Below are 9759 nucleotides of genomic sequence, written 5' to 3'. Positions count from 1 at the left end.
CCGCCCCCCCGCCGAAATATTTCATAAGAGTCAGCTGATAAGATGGCATGGGGACTTTGCATTTGGGGATTCGCTGATGCCTTCCAAGGCCTGAGGAGTCAGGGGACATAAGTGGTGCTATCTCCTTAAAAGTGCCCTTCCTGTGACCCCTCCTGGGCCGCCCACAGGCTGTGGGCTTGGGAGAGGCTGTGTGGGTGGCTGAATCAGAAGGAAATGCTAGGTTTTGTGTAGATGCATTTGTCTGCTGTAACTTTTTATATATATATTAAACTTAACTGTAACTGTACAGTTCATTTCTGTTGTAAAACATCATTAAACCATTTTTCCAAAAAAAGAAAAAAAGAATAAAAAGAAAGCTATAATTTGCCTGTGACTTGGAAAATGGAATTTTCAAATATGCAGCAAGACTTATAAGCTCAGCTTTATAAAATAAAAAATAAAAAAGGAATCCCTCAGTCCCTTACCTCCTCCTTTAATTTATCTAGAAAGGAGCTGACTCAGATCAGAGAATGTTTTCCATAGTGAAGATTAGTATCTCGCCCACCTTTGGCCAAGGTCTAGGCAAGGAGCACAGGATATACAGGAAGTGAAAAGCGCACCTGCTGCTTCTCATACGAACAGATTTAGAAAGGAGACAAAGGGGAAGGAAATGAGTTCCTCTGAAAATGGTATGTTGGAGATTTGAAGGAAATGATAAGACCATAGGGGATTTTCCCTAATTCAGTTTTAAGGTATGGGAGGCCATTGCCTCACAGGCTGCCCTGCCTTCAACTTCAGGGACGGCCCCATTAAAGTCAAAAGCATAGTAGGGCAGAGGTAGGCCCAGCGATTAGTTTTTCTGTGTCCAAGTAAGGTATGGACAGAACTCGAAAGTTCTCCCATGCTCCCAAGGGGAGCTAGAAAGGTAACTGAGATGAGAGCCAAAGAGCTTTCTTCCCCACATAGCAAAGACTATTGGTAAGCTGTCGAAGTCATGGAGAGGGAGGGTGTGCCATGTGAACTATGGTAATGCTAAGGAAACAGGTATGCATATACGTACACAGGCTATACAATGCATGGTCACAGGTAGAAGGATTCCAGGTCCCGACCAAGCCAGGAAACTGTACTCTCAGGTATATGAGCTGTCCCCTTTAGCAGCTTGTGTAATGCAGTTCATTCTCTTGGCCTACATGGTAAGATGTGACCATGTAGACAAAGAACAGTTTTACAAAATCAGGAGAGCCAGAAGACACCATGAGGTGGACACTATGAAAACTCTGCCCAGATCCCCTTGGATCTATTTAGAGGTTCTGTGTGCACCAACCCTACCCCCCTCGTTTAAGTGTGCTTTGGCCTCCAATGCCTGCAACTGGGGCTCTTCATTGGAGATATGCCTTCAGGCTCCTGGAGCAGCTTCATGCATCTGCCACGTAGACTTAGAAGTGTCATGGGAGTGGGCCTTACGCAAAGATTGATGGGGGAGAAGGATGTATGACGGGAATAGAAAAGCCCAATCTCTTCACTTTAAATCCTCAAATGAGACTACATTGGCTGCAGGAGAGACCCACTAACCCTGGTGGACCACCACATACTATTGAAGCCAACCTTGCTCTGTCTCTTCTCTATGTAAGTAAAGGGCTGTTTTACCCAGTGCTTGATTGTGCTGTGTTTTCCTTGGAGACTCCGATACCAAATGCAGTGGGCAGAAATGCTTAGACAGGGGTGGGCAAACTTTTTGACTCAAGGGCCACAATGGGTTCTTAAACTGGACCGGAGGGCCGGAACAAAAGCATGGATGGAGTGTTTGTGTGAACTAATATAAATTCAAAGTAAACATCATTACATAAAAGGGTACGGTCTTTTTTTTTTAGTTTTATTCATTTCAAACGGGCCGGATCCGGCCCGCGGGCCGTAGTTTGCCCACGGCTGGCTTAGAATCATCCCCTGGGATTGGTAACCAGTGCAGGTTACCTGCTCTACAACTCTCCTCCCTCATCGTTTTATGGGCTAGACCAAGTCTCAAAAGCCATGCCTCTGTTCAACAAGAGAGGAGTATATAGTTTTCTTGCAGGGAGGAGCTGTGGACTGAGGTTCAGAGAAAACACACAAGTCCCTGGGATGTCTGGTAAAATCATGGTGCCCCTGTCTTTGGGGTTCAGAGTGGCAAAGTAGGTTAACAAAACAAGGTTTCAGCCAATGAGGAACATGGCAGGGGGCCATCATTGAAAGTGGGGTACAGGTTGCATGCTTAGCCACAGGACATGAATTAAAGAGTGGAAAGACCAAGGCAAGGTAAATAGTCCCAACATCCCCACAGTCGTTTCAGAAAAGAGGGAACTGAAGCAACTATGAAATCCAGTCTGAGTGGCGAGGGCAAGAAAGAGTCAAAGGTATACATATTCTGAGCTCTTTAGGAAACTGTATTGTAGTATCTTGTCGACTTGTAGAGCAGGTATCATGCACTGGTTACCAATCCCAGGGGATGACTACATCTCCCAGCATCCCTTTCCCTCTTTAAGTTCAGGCTAGGATTTGCCACAAGAGACATCTCCTATGAAATTTGGAAGGCAGAAGTGAAGCAGTAGCAACAGTTTTTTCGCCCCTGATGGTCAGGGTGCTGGACAGTGTGGCAGCTCAAGTACATTGTCACTGATCCACATGGAACAGCACTGACTCACAGTTCCTCCAGCTCCCGCCAAATGTCTGTCTTCGGCTTCTCCCAGTGCTCTATCAAAGCAGGGCCCCTCCATGGCAAGGGACACCAGCTTACCCTACAGGACACCCACAGTACCAGGGTTGGAATTAGTGAGAAATGGATATTCGTTTCAGTTCATCTTCACAGATTTCAGACCTTGCTCTGGTCTTATTTACTATATTTTCCCAATTTCCACTGTCAGTCAAATGCCAATGAAATGAATAGGATATGTGAAGTTACTTAGGATGAAAGCAAGAAATGCACTGCTCATTTATGCCAGAGACCAAATATGTACAGATGTTGTCAAAGTATAAATATTACTACCACATGGCATTAGTTCACAGGACACTCAGGAGATCACCCTGAATCTGGAGAAGACTTCACAGACCAGCGGTCTAGAAGACACTGTATTAGGGCATATATATGCTCTGAATTCTAGAAAGACAGATTTCCTTTTCCCTTCTGATTTAATTAAGTCTCTCTTTAAGACAATCCTATTATGTGTGGATTTATTATAGCTGAGATTAGTCTTTAAAAAGAAGATAAACACAGAAGGCTATGCGGTCATTGAGAAAGAAAATCAATTTAATTTGTCATTATTCAGAATTGGGGTTTTACAGGATAAAACCATAAATTCTGACTCTCATATTTCTATATTGTGAAACAGGTGATCATAATGCAGATTATACAGATTATTTAGGTACTGCCTAGATGTAACTCAGCAATAGAGTATGAGCTCAGATCGTGTCAGTAGATTACAGTAGAATTTTGAAACATGGGAATACAGGTAAGTTTTTTTTTGTTTTTATAGTCACTGGTCTTCCTTTATGCTGAATATATGTATGTAGGAGCCCACTAGAAATTCAGATGCAGAATTTCCTTTCATCTGATCATGTAGAAGTGAATTAATGTAGATGATATGAACAGAGAAAGATAAAAAGATGTCATGTTGAATATTCAATAATCCATTACTCAAAGATAAAAGTTTTCTAATAGCCATTAAGAAGAAAATCAAAGAATATATAAATTTTAATTTAGCATAGCATTGCATCACATCATAGCTTGTGGGAGGCTTCCGGAGCATCTAGCAACAGATGGATTGCTGGTCATTGACTAAGAATTTGCCAGTGCCAAAGGTAAAGAAAATTGGACTGCTCCTAAAAGATTTTAAATAAAAAAAGAAGTTAAATTCCCCATCGTAAAAACCTTATGGAAAGCTGTTACGAATTTAGGCACTACTGAATAAAGCTGCAGTTAAGAAAGCCAATTATTTTTATAGGGAAAATAAATTTTTCTATGATAATTCAGATAAAACTGGTAAGTGGATAACTGCCTTAATAAAAGAGAGAGAGAAAGCTCAACATAACAGCAATTTATACAAAACAAGGAGTGATAATGAGGAAAGAGATAAGAAATATCTTTAAGGCATATTATGAGAGTATATAAATCTGAGAACCTGGTAAGGATGGTAGATTTAGAAGTTTGGCGGGGAGGGATTGAAATCTTATATCTCTTCCTAAATAAAAACTTTCTTAAAGATGAAAGTGTCTGCCTACCTTGACTGTGTGCCTATAGGATTACCCCAAAATGTGGGGAGTTCTAACCAGGACCCAAAATTTCAGTTGACACATTTCAATAATATGGAGAACTCAAACCCATTTTGAAATTACTATATTCTATTGAATTGCTCCTCAATCAATTAACTGATTCTGTGAAAAATCATTCACCTGCATAAGTCAGGACTCTGTGATTATAAATGACAAAAACTAACTAAGGTTGGCTTAAGCTAGTAGGCTAGGTTTGTTATGGCAGCTGGGAAAGCACTGCGTTAGCACAGCAGGTGCTGAGCTTAAGGACTGATGATCTGGATTTACCACCTCCTGGATTTGCTTCCCTTTCTACTTGTCTCTAGTTTCTGATTGCTTCTGATGTCTCCAGCCACATCCAGTGGGAGAGAATGAAGCCACGCCAAGACAGTCCAGAATTAAAGTAATTAAAAGCAAGAGCGAGAACAAGAGGGAAAGAGTGTCTTTATGGCAATAGAGTTCCAGTTTCAAACTCTGAGATCCCCAGGACTGTGCCGTGCAGGTTCCTGAAGCTTTTCCTCTGGTTCTGCTACCTGTTACAAGAGCCTTACACTAAAATAAAAAGACCCCCTTTGGGCTCAAGCTAGTTTGAGTTGAGTTTCTATCGCTTGTAACCCAAAGAGTCCACATTAATATAACTTACCTCTCTGAATAATGCTGGAGAACTGACTTCCTGGGAAAGCAAATGTGTGGGTAATTAAATTAATGTTTGAGATGTGTTACAAAAAGAGGGAAGTCTTCTTTAAGTGGGGCTTCAGAAAAGGGACTGGTGCAAGTTATTTGTGAGGCAGGAAAGTGGAGAACAAAATTTATAGGGTTAAAGTAAAGAAGTAGAGTTAATGATATGAATGTGTTATATTAATCAGCAAAATTATTGCTATCCATGCTTAACAAGTATTTACTGAGCACTCTTTATGTGTCGGGCATGGCAGTTTTAGCAGAATAGTGATGGTGAAAGCTACTTAAAAATATAAAATATTTTATGACATAAAATTATTTAAGGAAATAGAGCATTAGCAAGATGGTTGAAGCCTCCATGTACTCCTTTCTAACAAGAGGTAGAGATGAATTAGAATGTGTGCTTAAAGCCACATTTTGAAGAGTTAAATGGTGAGAGAATGGAGGCAGGGAATCTGGGAGGCTCTTTGCTGATTTGATGCTAAAATGAATGAGAATAATAGAAAGAAAGCTTGAGGGGATCACAGAGTGGAGGGAAGGTTTTAAATTTAGAATAGAGCAGAAGTGAGCAGGCTTCTGGCTGAAGTGAAGGAGCCAGGCAGAGACTGAGGATGCAAGAGAGAGAGATGGGAAGCTGTAACTAAGACAATCCACTCTCACAAAGGTAGGAATGGTGGAAACGCACTTGGGGGTAAAATTCAGCTATATCCCTGAAGATCCATTCTAGTTATTAAGACAATTCCATTTATTTAATTTAATGTGTTTATTTTCCTTGTCCTTTATATATTCCTCCAGGTAAAATATATGGTACATTAGCACAAGCCTTTTTTTTTTTTTTTCAAATCACACAAATCCCTTTGGACATTTTATAAAAGCAAAGATATGGTTAAAACTCAACAAAACAGTAACAGAATACAGAGTGAAGAATGTTGCTGCAATTCCTTGAAGAATTGAACCCTGTAAAAGAGACAATTTCTTTATTTTTATTTCAAATAGTGCCACATGCATAAATCAATCTGTGTTCCCATTTTTACATTATTATTGAAAATGAATAAAAGAGCTTCTTGGCTGTTGAAGATGTTACTCTATTTTCCTCAACAAGATTATGCAATAATATCCCAATTTTAACCAACAGAATGAGTTGGGTTATGGAACAATTTATTCATAGAGATAGGACTCGCTTCATAAAAGGTAGACTCTCATGAAACAATGTGAGCAAGGTCTGGGTATTATTAGTTGCGCCCCAAATATTTTATTCCCAGTTCTGATGATAGTGAAATACACTAACTGGCATTTGATACCATTTAAATGGCTATATGCTTTGGAAGGGCTTAAAGGATTTGGTCTCAAGAAACTTTTACAATATTCAGTTGATATGCCTTCTTATATACATCTTTGAAAGCACTTGTTAAAATTAGTAATATTGATTTAAAGGATAGGGTGATCCAAGATATCATCTGTCTCCATAACTATATGTGCCTAATATTAAGTTGCTTTTGTACATGTGTTAAGCAAAATAATGATATATTAAAGTATTAAAAGCTCAAGCAGCATCTAATTATTTATCACTGAAAATTATTTTAAATTTTCTTTCACTTAAAAAACATCTAAATATATTATTACACTAGAGGCCTGGTGCATGAAATTCGTGCACTGGAGGGGAGGGTCCCTCAGCCCGGCCTGCACCCTCTTGCAGTCCAGGACTCCTCGGGGGATGTCTGTAAGTGGCAGGCAGACATCCCTCTCGCAATCCGGGATCCCTCGCTCCTTACTGCCCGCCTGCTCACTCCTTACCTCTCAGCTTGCTGCTCCTTAGAGCTGCCACAGAGGTGGAAGAGGCTACCGCCACCACCACCACCATGCTCGCCAGCTGTGAGCCCCGCTTCTGGCTGAGTGGTGCTCCCGTTATGGGAGCGCTCCTGCATTGAGCGTCTGGCCCCTGGTGGTCAGTGTGCATCATAGTGACCCGTTGTTCTGGTCGTTCCACTGTAACAGTCGCTTAGGCTTTTATTAGATAGATTTCTGTTTCTTAGAGATATCACATGGACATATATTTGAGTCTCAATATTTTATGTCTTGAAAAATAAAGTCACAGAATAGAACTCTAAATAGGTTTTCAAACTGACTTCATTTATTAATGATACAGTCAATAGTATTTATATGTAATTTTCATAGGATTATATATTTGTAAACTAAAACACCAACATTTTCCTATAGGAAGTAATACTATTATTCTCAGCTTGGTAAATATCTGGAACATATTTCCAAAAGAAAAATAAAGTTCTTTTCTATGGACTGCCATGGCTCTTGGGTAAGTTATGTAACCTATGAGACTAAACTAGTACCCCAGATTAGCTAGTTTATCCATAGCCATAAATCATGTACTTGTCACTCCTACCTACAATCCTACTGATAAATTATCACATCCATAGGAAAACCCGAGTCATCATTAATCAAACATGCTACTGGGCAAGGGCCCATTGTAGTATTTGATATTTTGACCCATGTCCTTTGAAAAAGATAAAAACTAAATTTAAAAGAAGTCAGTGGGGAACAAGGAGACTCATGTAATACTTTAGACAGTAAAGAATTTAAATTTTAAAAAAAGCCAAAACAGAGATAAAAAAAATAAAAGAAGTCTCTATTTGGCATTGTCTCCTCCCATTGTTTTTGCCATTTGGGTTTATTCTGTGCTGTCCTTTTGGTGGGATATGAGAAGGGGAACATTGTCAGAGGTCTTCAACCTGGCATATTTAAACAGAAGTCTGTAAACTTTCATTTTCTATCTGATATGCTATGTATCTTTTTTAGTTTCTGTACATACCAATGAACTCTAACCTTCAGGATCCTGCCTTATAAAAGGATAGCTGCTTTGATGTCATTTTAGGAGTGGAAATGGTATATACACCTTCACTAATAAAATCTTGCTTCAGGAATTTATTCTCTTTTGGGGAAAAATGCTTTGACCCGTTAGCCATCATTAACATTGACATGCAAATGATGTTGGTTTTTTTGATAGGGGGGAAACCAGAGGATTCCATTTAGGATCTTGATGATGATTTGCAAAGGAGTATCTCCTGGAGGAAAGGGCTGAGGCTGAGATCTGTAGATACAAGTGACCTACTTCACAATTTTACTTGGGGTCAGCACAATATTTCTTCACTAAACTGAGGTGTCTATCTCTTCAAGTCTCTAACTTCTCAGGAAATAAATAATGTATTGAACCTCCAAATCTTCCCGAAGCTTCAATTACCCCCAATCCTTTGCAATAAAGAGAGAAAGCACAGCTTCTGCATCTTCTGGCCATTAGAATAGATGAGTTTACCTCTCCACCAGCTTAAACAAAATAGCCACTCAATGGTCCTCCGAGGACTAACCAAATAAGAAAATCAGGCTCTAATCAATACTACTGCTAGGCTTAATAGTTTTCTGATATTTGGTTTAAATCTTATTGCTGTCAGTTGAGTATCCCTTTTTAAGCAATTCTATTTGCCTCTCAATTGTGTGCGTATGTTTCCTGTAATATCCCTCCTTGTGGTAGAAGAGGAAGGGGACACTGAGAATGACATTGGTTATTTAGTTTTTCTTGTTATTATAATCAATGGTTTCTTTATGATCATTTTGTTAAACTAGGTATTTATTAGGATTTTTATTTTGGGTTCAGTGAGGTCAGTATTGTTGGCCACTTACCTCCATGTTCAGTATTTTCCTCCCATCTGATGAGAAAGTTGATAACAGTGTCATTTCATCAAGATGCTTTTAAGGTAATTTTTATGTTTTTGTTTAACATGGCTCAAAGAGCAACTCCAAACATCAAGACACAGATGCTGATTAAAACACATGGCTGTTTGCTTCCCTGCATATTGGCCCAGTGCCTGGAAGGATCGCACACCAGCAGGTGGATAGGAGTGTGGCTGATACACCTGACATGAGAATGGACTAAAATGAAGCCCAGGCTGCACTCCAGTAAAAATCAGGATCTTCATATCTTTGACTAAGTCACTTCAGATCAAGCTTCTATTATGGCAGAACTAGCTAGTGGTTTTGAAATTAAAATCAGGAAGAACTTCAATGTTGTTAGGCTGTTTCCATATATTGCAGGAATCTTAGGATTGGAGAATGATATCATGAAGCTGAAGGAGGAAAGGAAAACCACTGTGGTAGATTAAGAACAAAAACTGGCTCCAATTCTTTACCCTCCTTTGCCATATTGCAAGCCTTGGCCTTTTATGGGATACATTTGAGTAATAATAAATAGGACATCAGTATTATTTAAAAAATGAAAGAAATGTAATGAAATATTTTAAAACTACTATTGCATCAAACAACATTCAAAGAAGCCATTCCAACTGCGGGATGAGACCTGACAGAGGATGGTGAAGTCAATGTAAATCCATGTTCCTGAGCCCAGGCTACACCTTAGAAATGCAGAGGTTACTTTTTAAAGTCCCAGTGCCTAGGTTCTTCTCCAGACCAATTAAATCACAATCTTCAGTGGTGGGAATTGAGGGGAGATGCTGAAAATGAGGGATGAACCCAGGCATCAGTATTTTTAAAAGCTCCCCAAGTGATCTTACTGCACAGCTAAATTTGAGAACCACTGATTTAGAAGGTCACAAGTAGCAATTCTTTTCATAGCTAAAGTAGAATAGCAAAGAGTGGAGTGAATGGAATAGATAGAAAAGAAAATATCAGTGTTTCACAAACAGGGTATTATTTTAGATGGTTTTGTTCCATATACATATATGTTAGAGCAGGGGTCCTCAAACTTTTTAAACAGGGGGCCAGTTCACTGTCCCTCAGACCGTTGGAGGGCCAGAC

The sequence above is a fragment of the Myotis brandtii genome, unplaced genomic scaffold, assembly GCF_000412655.1.
Source record: "Myotis brandtii unplaced genomic scaffold, ASM41265v1 scaffold18, whole genome shotgun sequence".
Taxonomy (NCBI): Eukaryota; Metazoa; Chordata; class Mammalia; order Chiroptera; family Vespertilionidae; genus Myotis; species Myotis brandtii.
Note: the sequence above shows the minus strand (reverse complement) of the source record.